Raw genomic sequence first — 19,453 nt, 5'->3', positions numbered from 1 at the left:
AACATAAGGCTTATTCTGCTGAAGAGCTTGATGCCCACAAGCCCTTAAATGAGAATCTCCGAGCGGTAGTAATGCATGAAAGGAAACATACTGTTGGACAAAAGAATGGACAGCTCCCTGCTTTTTGCTTTTCTGATAGCGCCTACGATAAGAATCTGGTGTCATATTACGCTTCAGAACCCTAAACAGTATATTTTTACGTTCAAAAATGGTTCAAATGGCTCTGAGCACTATGGGACTCAACATCTTAGATCATAAGTCCCCTAGAACTTAAAAATACTTAAACCTAACTAACCTAAAGACATCACACACACCCATGCCCGAGGCAGGATTCGAACCTGCGACCGTAGTAGTCCCGCGGTTCCGGACTGCAGCGCCAGAACCGCTAGACCACCGCGGCCGGCTTTATTTTTACGTCATACTAAAACAAAAGCTATGATATGAGATCAGGAAATGACTTATATGCTTCTCAGGAACTTTAGTTTTTCGTGTTTATTTTCTCACTTCATACTAAAACAAGGGCGTTGATACGAGAAGAGGAAATGAAATACACGCTTCCAAGACATAATATTTCCTTATGTGCTACTACTGCGTGCATGGAAGCTCTGCAGTTAATTTTTGCGACTTATATAAATTTTGGTATCTTCTCACATTACTTTGTGAGAACGTTCCCATATTTTTGGGATTCAAATAGAGTGGACATTTCATCACTGGTAAATATTCTGATGATACCTGTTGCAATTCCTCCATGGCACATGTGAGTAGAGTCACACGTTTGTTACTATAAGAACATGGAGGTAGTGATGTCCACTCACTGCAGTCAGAGCCAAGGTGATTTCTTTCTGAAAGGCGAAGTGTCTGCTGCAGTGTCCACTGTCAGCCAACATAAACAAATCGCGGCGGCATTGGGCACTGCTAGTCGCTGCACTTACCAGCCGCGACAACAAGAGCGCACTGTCTCTCCTAACTATATTATGGAGTTTATACATCTTACTTACTTAAAGTAATATGCAGGACGTGGGTTGGGTGGACTTGTATGCTAAAGAGCTGCGACAAAGCAAAGCTTGACCGATTATCAGATAATTGCCCACATGGGTTTTGTGGACGAGTATACTTTTAGTAACCAACCCACCCACCATCATTATGTAAGATGTATCGAAGGCGTAGGGGCATTGATTTCATCAAGTCATCGATAGTGTAATTTCTTGGTTTACTTCCCACCATACGTTTTCTATATTCGCCCAAAGGTCGCTTGCATTTGTAGGTCCACATGGCAATGACCTTGTTACCTCTGCCCACATATTCTCTATCTGGTTGATGTTCGGTGATCGTGTAACAAACGGCAACAGATTTATCCTCTCTTGGCTCTGAAACCAATCTTGCACTACTTTACTGTGATGGATGGGGCTCTGCTCCTGTAAATAAATTGTTATCTTGTTACTTCATATATTTATATTCAAATAAAGTATTTGCAATAAACACATTGTATTAGTATTTTCCATAGTGTTTAAGAATTCAGGCCCTGTCATAGATAAGAGATCCAGACTCAACAGTGCGATTAAGAATGTGGTTTACCCAGTCTATCGTGTGATTAGAGCCGTAGTCGGATATCCACATTAAGACTGACTGGCTGAATCCGATTAGAACGAACGACATGAAATTACAGAAATCGGATAATTTGAACGCCTGTATTGCAACAATGCTGGGCACATAATTCTTTTGATGGAGTAACATTGAGCAACTGTCTAAGGAAAAGTGAGAAATTTGTCTACTAGCAGCAATGTAATGTAGTTACAACCCAGATGGAAATATTGAATCGAACAATACACATCTACTTCAGTGGTGGAAACATACACCACATCGGACTTGCTGATGACATAATAATAATAATAATAATAATAATAATAATAATAAGGGGAAAGCCTCCCACATATGGATGGTAGCAAGGAAATCAAATACTTGGGGTGAACCATATACTAACACAATTCTGAACGGCTATTCAATCCGTTGAACACGAAATCCAGACACATCTGAGTGAAAGTCACCAGTACTCTGGTCACAGTCTGTTAGCTCAATGAGCTCGGCTGAAAATATTTTCTTCCAAAGGCTTCAGCACCCTCTGGTCCTGTCTGGTCCTGGTATCACCCAGGCCATACCAATGAAACAGAAACAAACATGAACTGTGCAAGCAAAGTCAACTTTACCCCAGGTGGTACACAGCCCGCCCGTCGAAAGGCGGCAGCTGGATTTTCGGATTCTGGGGAGTCCAGGCTAGCACGGCAGAGAATATCGGAGATCTCTGGTAAATTTCCCTACAAGCAGAAAACATGCATGTGCAAACTGAACATCGATACATTGATCCAAACACGAAAACTACATAATCTCACATAAGAAATCGACCGACAAATAATTCTCATGCTTGCTCTTCCAGAACCACGACTAACTGACAATGAAACCTTGCATTACTGGATCCATCGCATCTTGAAGAGCAAAAACACAACAAAAGATAGCGAAATGCGCACCAATCTTCGGCATGGCATTTCTCCAACACAGATCTATCATCAACTCTGTCAAAGAAATCACACCCATCAACAATCGACTTATGACTATGCTCATTCAGAGCCCCAATAAAAAAATATACACCCATCAATGCACATGCCCAGACGAACATCGAAAATAAGAACACCGAAAAATGTCGAAAAATTTTGTAACTCATCAAAAAACTATGAGCAAAATTGACCAAGAGACGTGAAAATACTATTCTACCTCTACATTTATACTCCGCAAGCCACCCAATGGTGTGTGCCGTAGGGCACTTTACGTGCCACTGTCATTACCTCCCTTTCCTGTATGGTTATCGGGAAGAACGACTGCCGGAAAGCCTCCGTGCACGCTCGAATCTCTCTAATTTTACATTCGTGTTCTCCTCTGGAGGTATAAGTAGGGGGAAGCAATATATTCGATACCCCATCCAGAAACACACCATTTCGGAGCCTGGACAGCAAGCTACACCGCGATGCAGAGCGCCTCTCTTGCAGAGTCTGCCACTTGAGTTTGCTAAATATCTCCGTAATGCTATCACGCCTACCAAATAACCCTGCGACGAAACGTGACGCTCTTCTTTGGATCTTCTCTATCTCCTCTGTCAACCCGACTGGTACGGATCCCACACTAATGAGCAATACTCAAGTATAGGTCGAACGAGTGTTTTATAAGCCACCTCCTTTGTTGATGGACTACATTTTCTAAGGCCTCTCCCAATGAATCTCAACCTGGTACTCGCCTTACCAACAATTAATTTTTTTATGATCATTCCACTTCAAATCGTTCCGCACGCATATTCCCAGATATTTTACAGAAGTAACTGCTACCAGTGTTTGTTCCTTGTTTCTATGTATTCGCAATACATTACATTTGTCGATGTTAAGGGTCAGTTGCCACTCCCTGCACCAAGTGCCTATCCGCTGCAGATCTCCCTGCATTTCGCTGCAATTTTCTAATGCTGCAACTTCTCTGTATACTACAGCATCATCCGCAAAAAGCAGCATGGAACTTCCGACACCATCTACTAGGTCATTTATATATATTGTGAAAAGCAATGGTCCCATAACACTTCCCTGTAGAACGCCACGTCTGTAGACGTCTCTCCATTCAGAAAAACATGCTGTGTTCTGTTTGCTAAAAACTCTTCAATCCAGCCACACAGCTGGTCTGATATTCCGTAGGCTCTTACTTTGTTTATCAGGCGACAATGCGGAACTGTATCGAACGCCTTCCGGAAGTCAAGGAAAATGGCATCTACCAGGGAGCCTGTGTCTAATATTTTCTGGGTCTCATGAACAAATAAAGCGAGTTGGGTCTCACACGATCGCTGTTTCCGGAATCCATGTTGATTCCTACAGAGTAGACTCTGGGTTTCCAGAAATGGCATGATACGCGAGCAAAAAACATGTTCTAAAATTCTACAAGAGATCGATGTCAGAGATATAGGTCTATAGTTTTGCGCATCTGCTCGACGACCCTTCTTGAAGACTGGGACTACCTGTGCTCTTTTCCAATCATTTGGAACCTTCCGTTCCTCTACAGATTTGCGGTACACGGCTGTTAGAAGGGGGACAACTTCTTTCGTGTACTCTGTGTAGAATCGAAGTGGTATCCCGTCAAGTCCAGTGGACTTTCCTCTGTTGAGTGATTTCAGTTGATTTCTATTCCTTGGACACTTATTTCGATATCAGCCATTTTTTCGTTTGTGCGAGGATTTAGAGATGGAACTGCAGTGCGGTCTTCCTCTATGAAACAGCTTGGGAGACTTCAACTCTCTATTTGGGACAGAAAAAACCTATAGAAAAATCATTGGTACAAATTCAACACACCGAAATACTTACACCAACGGCACATGTCTGACTTACATTTGCCAACAGTTCAACCTCAAAATGATGTCTACCCACTTTAGGAAAAAACCAGTTCTCAGATAACATGCTTGGCTACCAGGTGCAGGTGCAGGTTCGCCTTTCGAGACTCGCTGGAAGCCAGATTTTTAATTCTTTTGTAGCAGAGCTACAAGCAGGCAGATACAAACTCAATAAGGAAATCGTAAGACAACGCTCGAGCAAAATTCGTCTTGCTACTTTTAGTACCTCTTAGTGTCAGGGACAACTGACCCTTAACATAGACAAATGTAATGTATTGCGAATACATAGAAAGAAGGATCCTTTATTGTATGATTATATGATAGCGGAACAAACACTGGTAGCAGTTACTTCTGTAAAATATCTGGGAGTATGCGTGCGGAACGATTTGAAGTGGAATGATCATATAAAATTAATTGTTGGTAAGGCGGGTACCAGGTTGAGATTCATTGGGAGAGTCCTTAGAAAATGTAGTCCATCAACAAAGGAGGTGGCTTACAAAACACTCGTTCGACCTATACTTGAGTATTGCTCATCAGTGTGGGATCCGTACCAGATCGGGTTGACGGAGGAGATAGAGAAGATCCAAAGAAGAGCGGCGCGTTTCGTCACAGGGTTATTTGGTAACCGTGATAGCGTTACGGAGATGTTTAACAAACTCAAGTGGCAGACTCTGCAAGAGAGGCGCTCTGCATCGCGGTGTAGCTTGCTCGCCAGGTTTCGAGAGGGTGCGTTTCTGGATGAGGTATCGAATATATTGCTTCCCCCTACTTATACCTCCCGAGGAGATCACGAATGTAAAATTAGAGAGATTAGAGCGCGCACAGAGGCTTTCAGACAGTCGTTCTTCCCGCGAACCATACGCGACTGGAACAGGAAAGGGAGATAATGACAGTGGCACGTAAAGTGCCCTCCGCCACACACCGTTGGGTGGCTTGCGGAGTATAAATGTAGATGTAGATGTAGATGAAAACCTTATGGTACTGTAAAATTCATAATGCCACCTACTGCTTCTACCAATGTCATTAAACCAGTGTGGTTTGAAGAGTATTTTCGTCTAGAAATGAATTGCCTTGACGGTTGATCGACCAAGAGCGGGAAACGTAAAATTCTACGAGTATATGACGAGACGGACAACTGCTTGAGAGATGACTTCCCTATCAATACAAGTGCCTGGAAAACGACTTTACTATCAATCTCCTGGATAGTTTTGTTTCTCAAATCAACAGAGTGCGTTATCATGCAGTAGCACAGGTGATGTAGTTTTGTCGGTCGATTTTCTTGCACTGCGACCGGAAGGTGTCTCAGTTGTTGGCAACAAATTCCTGCTGTGGTGCACACACCCCTTGGAGCAGAATTCGTAGCTCAAAACACATTTTTGGTGCCATCAGATGTAAACTATTACGTTCACACTACCCTTTGCTCGAGTTTATGTCTTTTGGTGGGGCTCAGTCGTTCACTTCTTCTTAGAAAGTTAACGATAAAGGCATCATAACTCGTTGACAGTTACAGTACTGCATAGGAATGCTCAATGAGCGACCTGATGACGTTCAATTATAGTCACTCTGGAGATTTTTGTTGTTTCGAATTAGAGCAAGCAGTACTCCTACAGCAGACTTCTGAACTTTCCCTGTTGAATGCAAATGTCGCATGATGGTTAAGTGGTAATCCATCACATATATCAGTAGTCGAGACTTCCTTAATGTGGAAAATCATTCATGCCAGAACGATCTTAACTGTAAGATGATAACTAGAGCTTCCAATTCGAAACTGACAGTTGACACATACACTGACAGCGTCGCGCCGCATTCACATGGGCGGCGCCGGATCTCAGGCGGCGGGTGGCGTCTGGCCGGTGGCCGGTAGCCGCTGCAGCGCGAGGAAACGATCGAGCGTAAGCTGTTCTGATCACGTCGCAGCCATGAGCCGTCCTGCGGAATTGTTTGTAGAAGTTCTTGTTATTGCTGGTGGGTAGAATGTGAATAATGTGAAGCGAATTATGTTCGATGTTCAATCAGACTCATAACTTTAGACGAGGGCCGAAATGTAAATAAATGCACGACGGTTTCCACTAGACCACGGGCTCACAGAATCCGACACCACCTCGGAAGTAGACACTACTTCCTCTTGACACTTCCCCATCTTACAGTGTTGCCAGATTGTGCAGGTGGCCGGGCTTAGAGTTGTCAGTGGCGGGCAGTTTTATTGGCCACCTTAAGTGAACGACTCGGACTTAGTCTTCGTGGCGGCCACTCGGCGGTCAGTTTTTATGTCTAAGACTGTACATACGACGTGAGTTATAACTTCTTTCGATCCTAGAATGAGGACGATCCTGTGAGATATTCTTCGACGACCATGTATTTCATGCATCATTGTCATAAGGGCCAAATTTTGCCTCCCACAATCAGCAGTATAGAAGTTATCAGTATTCGTTCTGTCTCAGTAATTTTTCGCAGACTGAACTGCGATCTACCAAAGAGAGAATACATAGTTACCATAAATAATCCTACCTAAAACTGAATGAAGGATTCTTAGGTGTTGGGTTGCATTGTATTGTGGAAACTACACAGTATTCAGATGGGGTAGCTTACCCTCATTTCCATTCATACATGAAGAACATCCGCGGGTTTTTTAAGCAGTTTCTCCACTGAAAAAGCCTCAAACGCTTTATCTTAATTTTTTAAAATCGTTTCGTAATAGATGTGTAGTTTTTTGGAGATAAACTTAACAAGAATAGATTTTCGTTTGGTTTTCACTGACTCTCTGAATACATAATCTCTTCTTGGCTACACTGCGCTTAGGTGAGGCCAAATCGAAATAATATCTTCAGAATTACGTGATCCCAATGCCACGAAGTGCAGAATACAAATAAACTTTCTCTTCGCGCCTTTAGTTTACTTGTATTTCAGTGGTATTGACTTGTAGGTGTTAAATACACCGATGAGCCAAAACATTATTGTGTAACAGCGTGTTAGTCCACATTTGGAACACTGTACAGCAGCTATTTTGTTTGGCATGGATTCGACATATTCTTGACAATTTGCTGGAGGCATATCGCACCAGATGTCTACGCACAGGTAATGAAATTCCTGTAAATTAAAGGCCTATGGTTTGTGGGTGCAGACCTGGCGCCAGATAGCGTCCTTCATGTGTTCGTATCAAGCTAATTTGATGGCCAAGACTAACGTGAGTTCACTATCATACTCCTCAAAGAACTGCAGCACCATTCTGGTATTACGACATCGACAGTTATCCTGCTGGAAAATTTCATTGTTGTTGGGGTAGACATGAAGCATGAAGCAATGCAGGTGACCCAGAACAATGTTCACGTAGTCCACAGCTGTCATGGTGCCTTCTATTACTACCATACGTTACATGAAATACCCCTCATATCATAATACTGTTCCCACCATCATGTGTCCAAAATGCGGTGCATATTTCGATCAGCTGTTCACCCTGATGACAGCGTGTTTGGACACGACCATCAACCTGGTGAAACAAGAATCGTGATTCATTCTATCAGGCGACATGTTTTCGATATTGCACTGTGCAATCTCGATGACCCCGTACACTGATTACTGAGTCAGCATAGGACGAATGGAAAAACTGGTAGAAGCCGACCTCGGGGAAGATCAGTTTGAATTCTGTAGAAATCTTGGAACACGTGAGGCAATACTGACTAGAGATGGGCAAAACTGTTCTTTTCAGAGATTGGATCAGAACTGTTCACTCCCTGAAATGAATTAGCTCTTTTTCATGACTCACCACTCATTTACAATAGAAAATAAATGGAAGGCACATTGCCCTTTAAACTTGGTTTATTCCAGTACTATACCTGTATTTTGATCTTATTTGATCCTATTTTGAAGTAACACAAATAATGAGAAAGAAATTTGTATTGTTTATTGAAATTTCCACGATATGACAAAGCTTTTGATTATTGATTTATTTTGCACTATCGTGGTTTTTTGGGTGATCGGAAAATGTTGTAACTTGAGATTTACATTAACAATATATTTGGCTATAATGTATTAAAATTTCATTAACCTCATACAAATACATTGCAAGCCATATATTTTTAAAGTGAACGTTTCCTTCCGAAGACGCCTAAAATCACAAAATCCGTACCAGAATAAGAAAAAAATATATAAATTTGACTGTAAAACGAAAGTGCTGCATATAGCCTTACGCAGAATAAAACAAGGAAAATATTGGTGTATCACATTTTGCGATACGTTTATCGGTTCGCTCGTAATTAAAGCGTAAATTCGAGTGTCCATAATAAAAATCCTATAGTAAGAGGAGTCATCAGGAACCTAATCTAATCAGTTTAAACAAATAAAAATAAAAATAAAAACAATTGATGTATACATAACATAATAATGTAATATACATAGTGGTATTACTACGAAGAACAATATCCAGTAGGGACGAACTCCGATGCAGAGGCGCTGAGTCGAGCAGGTCGAGCCGCGAGCTGTATTACTGCGTGAGCTGAGACCGCAGAGACCAGAGTGACACCTGAGTCGCTTTGCTCAACGCTCTGGCTAGAGTCGAGACGGTGGGGTGAGCATTGAGCGGGCGAGTTCCGAGGGTGGGGGGAGCGGTGGACTCACCCGCTCCGAGACAAATCGTCCGTTCCCTTGCTAGCAGGTTGTTGCAAGTAGTTCCTATGTTATCCGCTAGGTGGCTCTCTGTCCTGTTGCTCGCATCAACTGCCCAGAGGGCAGTACGTGCGACTGAAACGATCGCCGACAGAGTGCGATGTGAAGTTAAGCTGCGCCAAGGCCCTGCACGCGGCAGACGACGCACAGAGACGGCACGGCATATGTGAAACACAAAATCCAATGGGGCACTGCACAATGCAGGCAGCCAAGGTAGAAGCAGGGCAGAGGCCGGCGCTGGCTGTGTTGTGTGGCGTGCACTGTGCTCTGACCAGCAGAGGCGCTGCTGATATGCTCCGTCCCTCTCTCTCTCTCTCTCTCTCTCTCTCTCTGCCGTGGGAAACGTTTGGAGCTACCGTTCTTTTTTTCTGAATCACTGATTGTTCACTCCTTTGAAAGATTCAACTCTATGAATTAGTTCAAGAGCGGATCCCCCATCTCTAATACTGACCCTACGACTTCTTAGAAAATAGATTAAGGAAATTCAAACCTACGTTTCTAGCATATGTAGACTTGGAGAAAGCTTTTGACAATGTTGACTGGAATACTCTCTTTCAAATTCTGAGGGTGGCAGGTGTAAAATACAGGGAGCGAAAGGTTATTTACAATTTGTATAGAAACCAGATGGCAGTTATAAGAGTCGAGGGGCATGAAAGAAGAAGCAGTGATTGGGAAGGGAGTGAGACAGGGTTGTAGCCTATCCCTGATGTTACTCAATCTGTATATTGAGCAAGCAGTAAAGGAAGCAAAAGAATAATTCTGAGAAGGAATTAAAATCCATGGAGAAGAAGTAAAAACTATGAGCTTCGCCGATGACGTTGTAATTCTGTCAGAGACAGCAACGGACCTGGAAGAGCAGCTGAATGGAATGGACACTGTCTTGAAAGCAGGATATAAGATGAACATCAACAAAAGCAAAACGAGGATAATGGACTGTAGTCGAATTAAATTGGGTGATGCTTCGGGAATTAGTTTAGGAAATGAGACACTTAAAGTAGTAAATGAGTTTTGCTATTTGGGGAGCAAACTAACTCAAAGTATAGTGGCAATGGCAAGGACAGCGTTTCTGAAGAAGAGAAATTTGTTAACATCGAGTATAGATTTAAGTGTCAGGAAGTCGTTTCTGAAAGTATTTGTATGGAGTGTAGTCATCTATGGGAGTGAAACGTGGACGATAAATAATTTAGACAAGAAGAGAATAGAAGGTTTCGAAATGTTGTGCTATAGAAGAATACTGAAGATTAGATAGGTAGTTCACATAACTAATGAGGAGGTATTGAATAGAATTAGGGAGAAGAGAAAATCGTGGCATAACTTGACTAGAAGAAGGGATCGGTTGGTAGGACATATTCTGAGGCATCAAGGGATCACCAATTTAGTATTGAAGGGTAGTGTGGAGGGCAAAAATCGTAGAGGGAGACCAAGAGATGAATACACTAAACAGATTCAGAAGGATGTAGGTTGCAGTAGGTACTGGGAGATGAAGAAAATTGCACAGGATAGAGCAGCATGGAGAGCTGCATCAAACCAATCTCAGGACTGAAGACCACAACAACAACATACATATATACGCAGCAAGGCTGTATAAACACTATGTTGAAAATACGTTAAATATGCTTTGAGGAAGCTGCACTTACGAAACTTGGGGTCATATGTGCCAGAGATACCTAATTGTTGACTGCACTGCAGTGTAGTAGTGTGGTCCATCAGCAGTTTAATGTTTGGAAGAAACAGCCAGCAAATAATACTGGAAAAGCTGATGTTAACTGCTAAAATATTGAGTCTGTAAGACATGCCGCTATAAGTGGACGATAAATAATTTAGACAAGAAGAGAATAGAAGGTTTCGAAATGTTGTGCTATAGAAGAATACTGAAGATTAGATAGGTAGTTCACATAACTAATGAGGAGGTATTGAATAGAATTAGGGAGAAGAGAAAATCGTGGCATAACTTGACTAGAAGAAGGAATCGGTTGGTAGGACATATTCTGAGGCATCAAGGGATCACCAATTTAGTATTGAAGGGTAGTGTGGAGGGCAAAAATCGTAGAGGGAGACCAAGAGATGAATACACTGTGCTTTAAATTCTAAATATCTGATTACTGACAACTGCAGAATCAAATGTAAGTACTGATTGTACATCTAGTTCTTTTCTTATTAATTTTGAAGAAAATGAGCATGAAACTGTGTATGAAGTCTATGTTTCAGTCCCCAAATGCTAATTACAGTCTATACATCGATTAAAATAACTTTGTGATTTATAGGTTCCAGTGATGGACAGCAGAGTTGCCAGCCCGTGCACAATATGCCCTGTGTTCTGCTATCAATTGTTGTGTGTGCACTGAAAACGAAAGAAAAAGTAGTTACCGACAGTTATAACTATCTTCATTGGAGGTGGGGAGGGCTATAGTACTAGCTTCAGCAGATCATTTTCGGCTCTCCTGCCTCTCGCCACTCTTCCCACTCCATTCAGACAGTGTCCCAGTAACCTGTATTGTTTGGCAAGGCTCTGTAAGTACCTAATGAAAATGCAATACAGTTAGCATGTGGAGAGTAAGCAACAGCTGCTATTGGCTGACACCCAGCTCCTACCACTCACTTCACTGAAATGTCACCACCAAATTATTTCAAGTTAAAAATAGAGCCTATTCAAAAAGTAATCGCCTCAGTATAATTATAATGATTATTTTCTCACCTAATAAGAAATAGTTTTCTTACTTTATTACTGTGATCTCCCTTGAGAATACACTAAATCAGTACTGACAGTATGTCTTTGTGTACTGTAATTGAAGGCCAGAAAATAAGCAAAACCGTTGGCATTTATTGAATCTGTCACTCTTCAAGCAAAGGTAGCTAAAGTCGTCTTTCATGTGAAGTTTCTTGAAGTGAAATAAGTTTCCAAGATTGTTTTCATTCTTTAACAGTAGTTACATATTTTGCACTGCCAGCACACTTTTACATCTCAAATCACTTCCTTCAAAACTGCACCAGTTTTACTCCTTTTGCATCCAACTTTCCTATTTTTTTTCAAAATCACATGTTGCCACTTCTGTTTCAGGAGTATCACACTAAATTTGAGGTAACGTCACTTGAAGTTATAGAAACGATACACTAAAAAAAGGAAGTTTAAGGGAATTTACGAAAGAATATCTAAAAGGTTAAGGAATTTCAAAAATAAGTTTACATGTTAAGAAAATTAAATTTTATGCATAATATACTGCTCCTTAGACACGTCTTGCCTCTGTATGTTTCTAAAGCAGATTCTAATTTAGCATTTTAAAGCATTTTTATCAGTCTTTTTATTGTGTCTAACAGGTAATTTTATATTTCTCATCTAAAATACAAATATCTTTTTTACCACAGTTTGCCCCACAATATCAAACTCAGTGGATCGAACTCCTTAATGTCGCAAGCTCATATAGTTTGATCAGCTTCAGTGCGTTATTCAACTATGCAAGTAGCTGATTACTTTATATAAGGAAAAATAGAATAAGATATTAAAAGTGTTCAGTATGAGTTGTTCTTACGAATTATTAGCAAATTTAATTCTCATTAATCATTAAACAACTTAAGGTATTTTTGGGCGTGTTAACACTAAATATAGTGTGTATTTTCAAGTTGTTTGCTGAGTAGCTGAATCAATTTCCTCATGAGCTATATTTATTAATTAAATAAAGGAATTCGCAATAAATTATATGGGTTCACATCGACATCTTCTTTCAAATGTGTGATGTTGTTATAATCACCAAATAAAGCATAAGCTTTCAGAAAGTTATTTGGTGAATCGAGAAATTCCATATTTTATGCAGGATTATTTGATTATCACAATTATTTCGATATATGTCATAAAGTTATATTTGATAAAATGGTGACAAGCCTCTAGGTTTATTATTCTTTCTGAATCACCACAAATATGAAATAAGGCCTATCAGATTCAACCAAACTACAATAATTTGGGGTATTTAATTCGAAATTGTCTGTACCACTTAATCCAGAAATGTATTTTGGGATTTTAAATCTTTTTTGCCCCAATTCAGTTTCACATTCAGACTCATATCTAATAACTGGAAATCTCATCTCCATACTTTCTACAACAATTTTTCGTTCTTCTGGGAGAGTTGCTGTATCATCTCGACCATTATTTGTGTTTAGCCATCTCTGAAGAAAGTCCCTTTGACACAAAGAGAGTATTACATGCTAAAGAAAATGTTATTTCCTTTTGTCATTGTTATGGAATCAAAAAGTTTTGCATCATACTTACCAAAATATTTTTTATTAGCTTTTCCATCATATGTAAGACACTCAGATCCATCAGCTATATCAAGCTAACATTCATGTACATCTGAACATGTAATGGTACAATAATCCAATATCTATTTTAATCTCAACATCTGTGTTTGGGATATTAAAATTATTCTTTGATTTTTCATTAACTGGAAATGACTGAAACTTACTGCTTCCAACTTTATTCAGTTACACAGGAAAATATTTTAGCTCATTCTGATATTAACTCACATCAGCTCTGTTAAAAATAATAATTTCGTCATTCTTATAACTTACATTTATAATTAAATCTTGAACTTTATCATGAACTGATACAAGTAGAAACAATTTTTTCCACAAATAATAGGGTCACCAAACCGTATTTGTCTTAAAAGAAACAATAATATTTTTTCTGTCAAAATAATCAGACTTTTAACAAATATAACATTAACTAAATTAATGCTAACATTTGTTAATTCAAAAAGAATAATCTTAAGAATACTATTCACAACAGACTTTTTATTTGCTGCAGTAGTTTGATTATTAAACCCTAATATACTGCCAATATTATCGTTTATATCTATACACAGTTTAACATAAATTTCAATAACAACTCTATTTCAAGCTTTATCTGTCTTATTGCTTATGTTTGGTTTCCTTTAATTAATAAAGGTTTCTAAATTTTTAAACTATAATGATCTTCAGGAATAACGATAGTTTCTCCATCATATTACAGCACATTCTTCTGATGTAATACTTGAAGTATGAAACGGAGAATACCATCCAACTAACGCAATTTGTTTGAATTCAGTCTTTCTTTCAGAACTTAGATCTTCTCATTCAGTGGAAATAGTGTACTCTTGTACGAAATTTTAACTAAATAAACGAGTAATATGGGTTAGGAACCAAATATAATAATAAAGGAAAAGAAAACAAAAGATAAACATGAGGCTTTGTAGCTAATTCAATAACACATGTAACAATAGGTCAAAGTGGATGTGAAAAAGCAACTGTAATGACTGATAACTATATTACTAACAGGTTGGTTAAAATGGGATGAAATCAATCATTTGCATGTGTATTCTAAGAGTTTGGATCAATCTAGCTATCAAGAACTTTTTTAAAGTATTCTGTCACAGATAGGTGTGAAATGAAGTTGCAGGATTTCACGAGATAACTGACTTTTGAAGATGGAAGACACATAGGTTATATTAATTTGGAGACTACACTATAATTTGGGTTTCTGAGGACAACTGTGTCTAGGGTTCATCTTGAATATCACAGAGACACACATATGAACCACTGTGCAAGAACACCACCAGTGTTTAACAGTGGATATCACTTTGCCACTGTAAAGCACAGTGATCAACTGTCTACAGTGAGACCGACTCCAGTCTCAAAGTGTGGTCACAGGATCCCTTTTCTACCAAACTGTATGGAGACAATTGAACTGCATTAGCTTCTGCAGGCAATAACCAACTAATGTCCCAGTGCCTAACCAACACTTTTGGCGACTCTATGTAAATTTTCAGCTGCAGAGTGGCTCTCTGTGTTGAAGTATGACAACCTTTAAATCATAGAATGGTTCCATGAAAGCAGAGAGAAAAGAGCATCTGAACCCTGTTCAAAGACTACACTTGCATATTGATTATCACAGATCTATTTTGTGTCATTCACGAATACATGTGATGAAATATCCCAGAAAAAATATAATTTTGACAGTATTGTGTCAATCAAGATCGAAGTGGTTAATGCAGAAAGAAGCAAACATGATGTACAATGTCTGATTTTCTCTGCCAACAGTTCTGTAGCACATTAATGTAAGTGGTTCAGATACTGAAGTATTCTTTTTCCTCTTTTAAGATCCACATTTAAATTGTAATTATCAATGGATTGATGTTTTGGTGACAGTAAGCACTGAAGTTGACACTGAAAACTGTAGCAAATAGTAGAGTATTTGTGCTTTTCAATTAATTTCGACCGTGCTGCCAATTAAAGTAAATAGACTAAATATGTACTTACTGGAGAGAATATATTAGTTACCTACTGTGGTGTCACCGCCAGACACCACACTTGCTAGGTGGTAGCTTTAAATCGGCCGCGGTCCATTAGTACATGTCGGACCCGCGTGTTGCCACTGTCAGTAACTGCAGACCGAGCGCCACCACACGGCAGGTCTAGAGAGACGTACTAGCACTCGCCCCAGTTGTACGGACGTCTTTGCTAGCGACTACACTGACGAAGCCTTTCTCTCATTTGCCGAGAGATATTTAGAATAGCCTTCAGCTAAGTCCATGGCTACGACCTAGCAAGGCGCCATTAACCATTTCTAGAGAGAGTCTCACTTGTATCATCAAGAATGCTGTATACAAATGATGGATTAAAGTTAAGTATTCCAGAAGCTACGTACTTTTCTTTATAGCATTCATTACGTATCCTGTTTCAGACATAACGCCAGCCGGTATGTGTAAATGTGTGCCTTTCGGTTACCCGTCACTGTGGACTGGCTGTCTTGTCAGTCCACAACAAATGGCTCTGAGCACTATGGGACTCAACATCTTAGGTCATAAGTCCCATAGAACTTAGAACTACTTAAACCTAACTAACCTAAGGACATCACACACACCCATGCCCGAGGCATCCAGTGACCTCATAGTCACTGGATCAAAACCCAATATTCCTATCCTCTAACAATTTTTAAATAGAGCTTGAAAACATTCATGAAATGTATTTTTATACACACAGTAGTATAGTTCAGCTAACACGTATAATTAAACTCTGAAGTACAAAAAGAAAACAAAAAATTAGATGAACTGAGAAAAATATGCTGGAGAAGAAAAGTAACCAGCAAAACATACCACTGATTAATGCTCCTCATAGTACAGACACAGAAAACAAAATTTAAAAAACGTCTGATCAGGTTTGATTCCATGCACAGCATTTTCTTTGCTTACAAAATTTCACAGTTGATCATTACCTTATTTTGATGCAATGTTCTTCTTAATCTTATAATGGAATAATAAAAGTTGAACAATATGTGATTTGAAAGCAACATTTTGAATTGTTTTGATTAAGTGTAACACAGGCCCAGCATTCAATGGGATGAATGTTGGGATGGTTCCAAAGCAACCTCAAGTTGGCCGATAGAACAGGCTCTGAATAGTCTAGAACTGATCAAAGACATTGCTTGTGTCCACAGTTTGACATGTTAATGTGTAGCCAGGCACAAAGCACACTGGACTGCAGAAGTCGCTGCTCTATGACTGCATGTTCCACCCTGTGTTGCACTCCACACAGTTTCAGGTCTTTGGAGAGCTTTTTGACCTTGAAATTTCACATTTTCTTTTCCTCTCTTCTGGCGAACAATATTGTATTCTGTTTCTTTTTGCCTGATGCTTTTGGGTCCATACATGAAGTGTAAACAAAGTCCTCCACAGTCTGTTACTTTCACTTTGTTGGATAAAACTAAATGCAGTTGAGCAAGAATTGACGGTTCTTTTGTGCATTGACAAATAGTAAACCTTACAGAGTTCCAATGTGAAATCGCAGTGGAATGATGGAACTTGCCCAGACTCTACCACACACTTCCTAAAACTCGATGTTAAATTTTAGTTTACCAACGTAGTTACTATCTCAAAAATGACCCTAACATGAGAACCTAAGGTGGGGAGTTTCTATAAAATCCTACTGAATGACTATTTTTAGTCAATCAGCTTATAATAATAATAATTAATTGAAGTAAACTACAAGTTACTTCCAGTTAAATACAAATCAAATTAAACCGATGTTTTATTATATCAAAAGGAATGACACAGCATAACGTTCATTGACATGACTATTAGAAAAAGTGATTGCAGTAAAGGTATGAATCAGTTATTGGGGGATGGGACAGCACTACCATATCCCACCTGCACATTCAATCATTAAAACAAATGCAGCTCTCCAAATGTTTTAGATACTCCAGCGTGTGTTTGAATAATAAATCAAAAGGATACTAACATTCAAACTAGGATTAACGGTGCTGTGGCGACGGCAAGCCCCTTTGGCAAACATCAACGCCCACCAATCGCCGGTGCTGACGCATAATCTCACCGGTCTGTTGTGGTGGTAAGTGGGTGGCATGTGAAGAACCTGAATCTCGCTCGTCGCGATTCGGACACCGTGAAGTCTCATGTGTCATCTGAACTCACAGTGCTCGGCGTCTAGAGCCAGCGACCGTTCACCTTCCACATCCCAACCAAGAGTGCTTATCTTCGCGTGTCCCTCATCTCGACCCTGCTGTTTTCCCTTTCCAGCCATAACTGTCAATCAGGAAAAATGTTACCGTTTTCTGCCAATTGTGTGAAAACTGCCACGTTTAATAAATTTCCACCGCAGAATGTCTCCAGACGTGGGCCAACCAGAGCACATTTTCCTCGTCGGTTTGCACTAGAAATTCCCTTCCGACGTCAGTAGGCGATGGGTGAATCAGAGCGTTGTTTACACACTTCTGAATTTCCAGAAGCCTGATAAGAGTGACGGGAACTACGCAAGGCTTCTCCTCCCATCGTGTAGGCGCAGACATTCCAAGACTTGCGATTTCTCACGATAAATTGCTAGGTGGCAGCCAACACTAGAGACTGCCGCCCATAGCCTTCAACAGAGCCGAACCGTGCGAATACCGCGAACCTCATCTTAGCTTTATTGGCAGGGGAGTTCTGCGAGCCCTCTCACTTGCAGCCGGAGCAAAGCGTCTGAATGCCGTGTGGTGTCGGAGTCCCCTTTCGCTTTCAGAATTCTGTGCGAATTGAGCGATTCTCACACATTCCTCGAATACAACTACAAGCCTCAACCGACAACCACTGCGGTTTTATAAAACACATTCCCCAGTATTAAATGACGCCATGAGAATTTTAGCATGGTCAAACTAAAGTGTCCCGCCTATCGCCAGTCGTGATAAGGGGCAGATGAATGTAGCGTATAATTGGAAGAAGGCAAGCCAGACGGCTTGTAACCTTTCAAACTACTGTTGTAGCTGTTGTTGTGCAGCAGCGAACAGGGGATGCATATCGGGGCACGTAGACTGCAGCCATGTTTATTTTGAGCTGGCTGTTGGAACTCTGGCTCAATAACGACTGTACGCGGAAGTGGCGGAGGGAAGATTGGGGATTTTTCGACAGTGTTTACATCTACCTTTACTGCAAAACAGCACTGAAACCACCGCCGCGCCAAAGAAGCGGCACGGTTTACCCAGCACTGAGACCCGGGCAGGATCTATGATTCGGCCCCATCCCCCAATACAGCACTCCAATTTTATCCTTATTTTAAAGGGGTTTAACGCGATTGAAACATATCACAATTAAGTGAGCACTGGAACTACACAAATACTGATTAGGATGAAATATAGAATAAATATAAATTCTTATTTAACAGTAAACATATGTTCGCAAATGTAATTTATACTACGATACTATACGTAATACTTGATAATACCGTAGGAATAAGAGCGAAGTAATAGTTTTTTATGTTGCAGTAGGCTGAATTAAAGGGTGTAGTAGTATACACATGTGTATCGTCGAGCGACTGCAGATAACAAAAGCTCGGTTTCATGTTGGATGCTTTCTGTATTACAGAGCCTGTAAACGTTCAAAGAAATTATGCAGATTGTAACATGTCATTGCATTGTATCTATAGACAGACTCCCCCTGAAGAAATTGCACGTAGTGTTCCGACTCAGAGCGGAATGTTTATATACAGATACATCATAATAATTGTTCCTAATTTTCTGATGTCACAGAGAACCCGAACATAAACATTACTTATCAGTAAAGCAGTGTCCACAAATGCTTGGTTCTCTATGCAAAAGGCAGTGGTCATCACTGAAAGTTTAGATGCCTTTGTTTCAGCTGTTATTCTTACCATGGCATCACTACACTACTGAAGTTAGATTGTTAATATAAGTCATAATATTTTCTGTGAAATTTGTTTACTTGTCTTCAGGTACTAAAATTCACAATATTGTTTTTCTACGACGGTGTGGAAAGATTGGTTTCCCTATTACAGAACTGACAATGGAAGTTAAATTTCCTGGCTCCAATGTGTAATGTTTTTCTGAGCATATTTTCTGCATTCACATTT

This window comes from Schistocerca cancellata, chromosome 3 (assembly GCF_023864275.1).
Source record: "Schistocerca cancellata isolate TAMUIC-IGC-003103 chromosome 3, iqSchCanc2.1, whole genome shotgun sequence".
Taxonomy (NCBI): domain Eukaryota; kingdom Metazoa; phylum Arthropoda; class Insecta; order Orthoptera; family Acrididae; genus Schistocerca; species Schistocerca cancellata.
The sequence above is the reverse complement of the archived record's forward strand: the minus strand, read 5'-3'. Positions refer to the sequence as shown.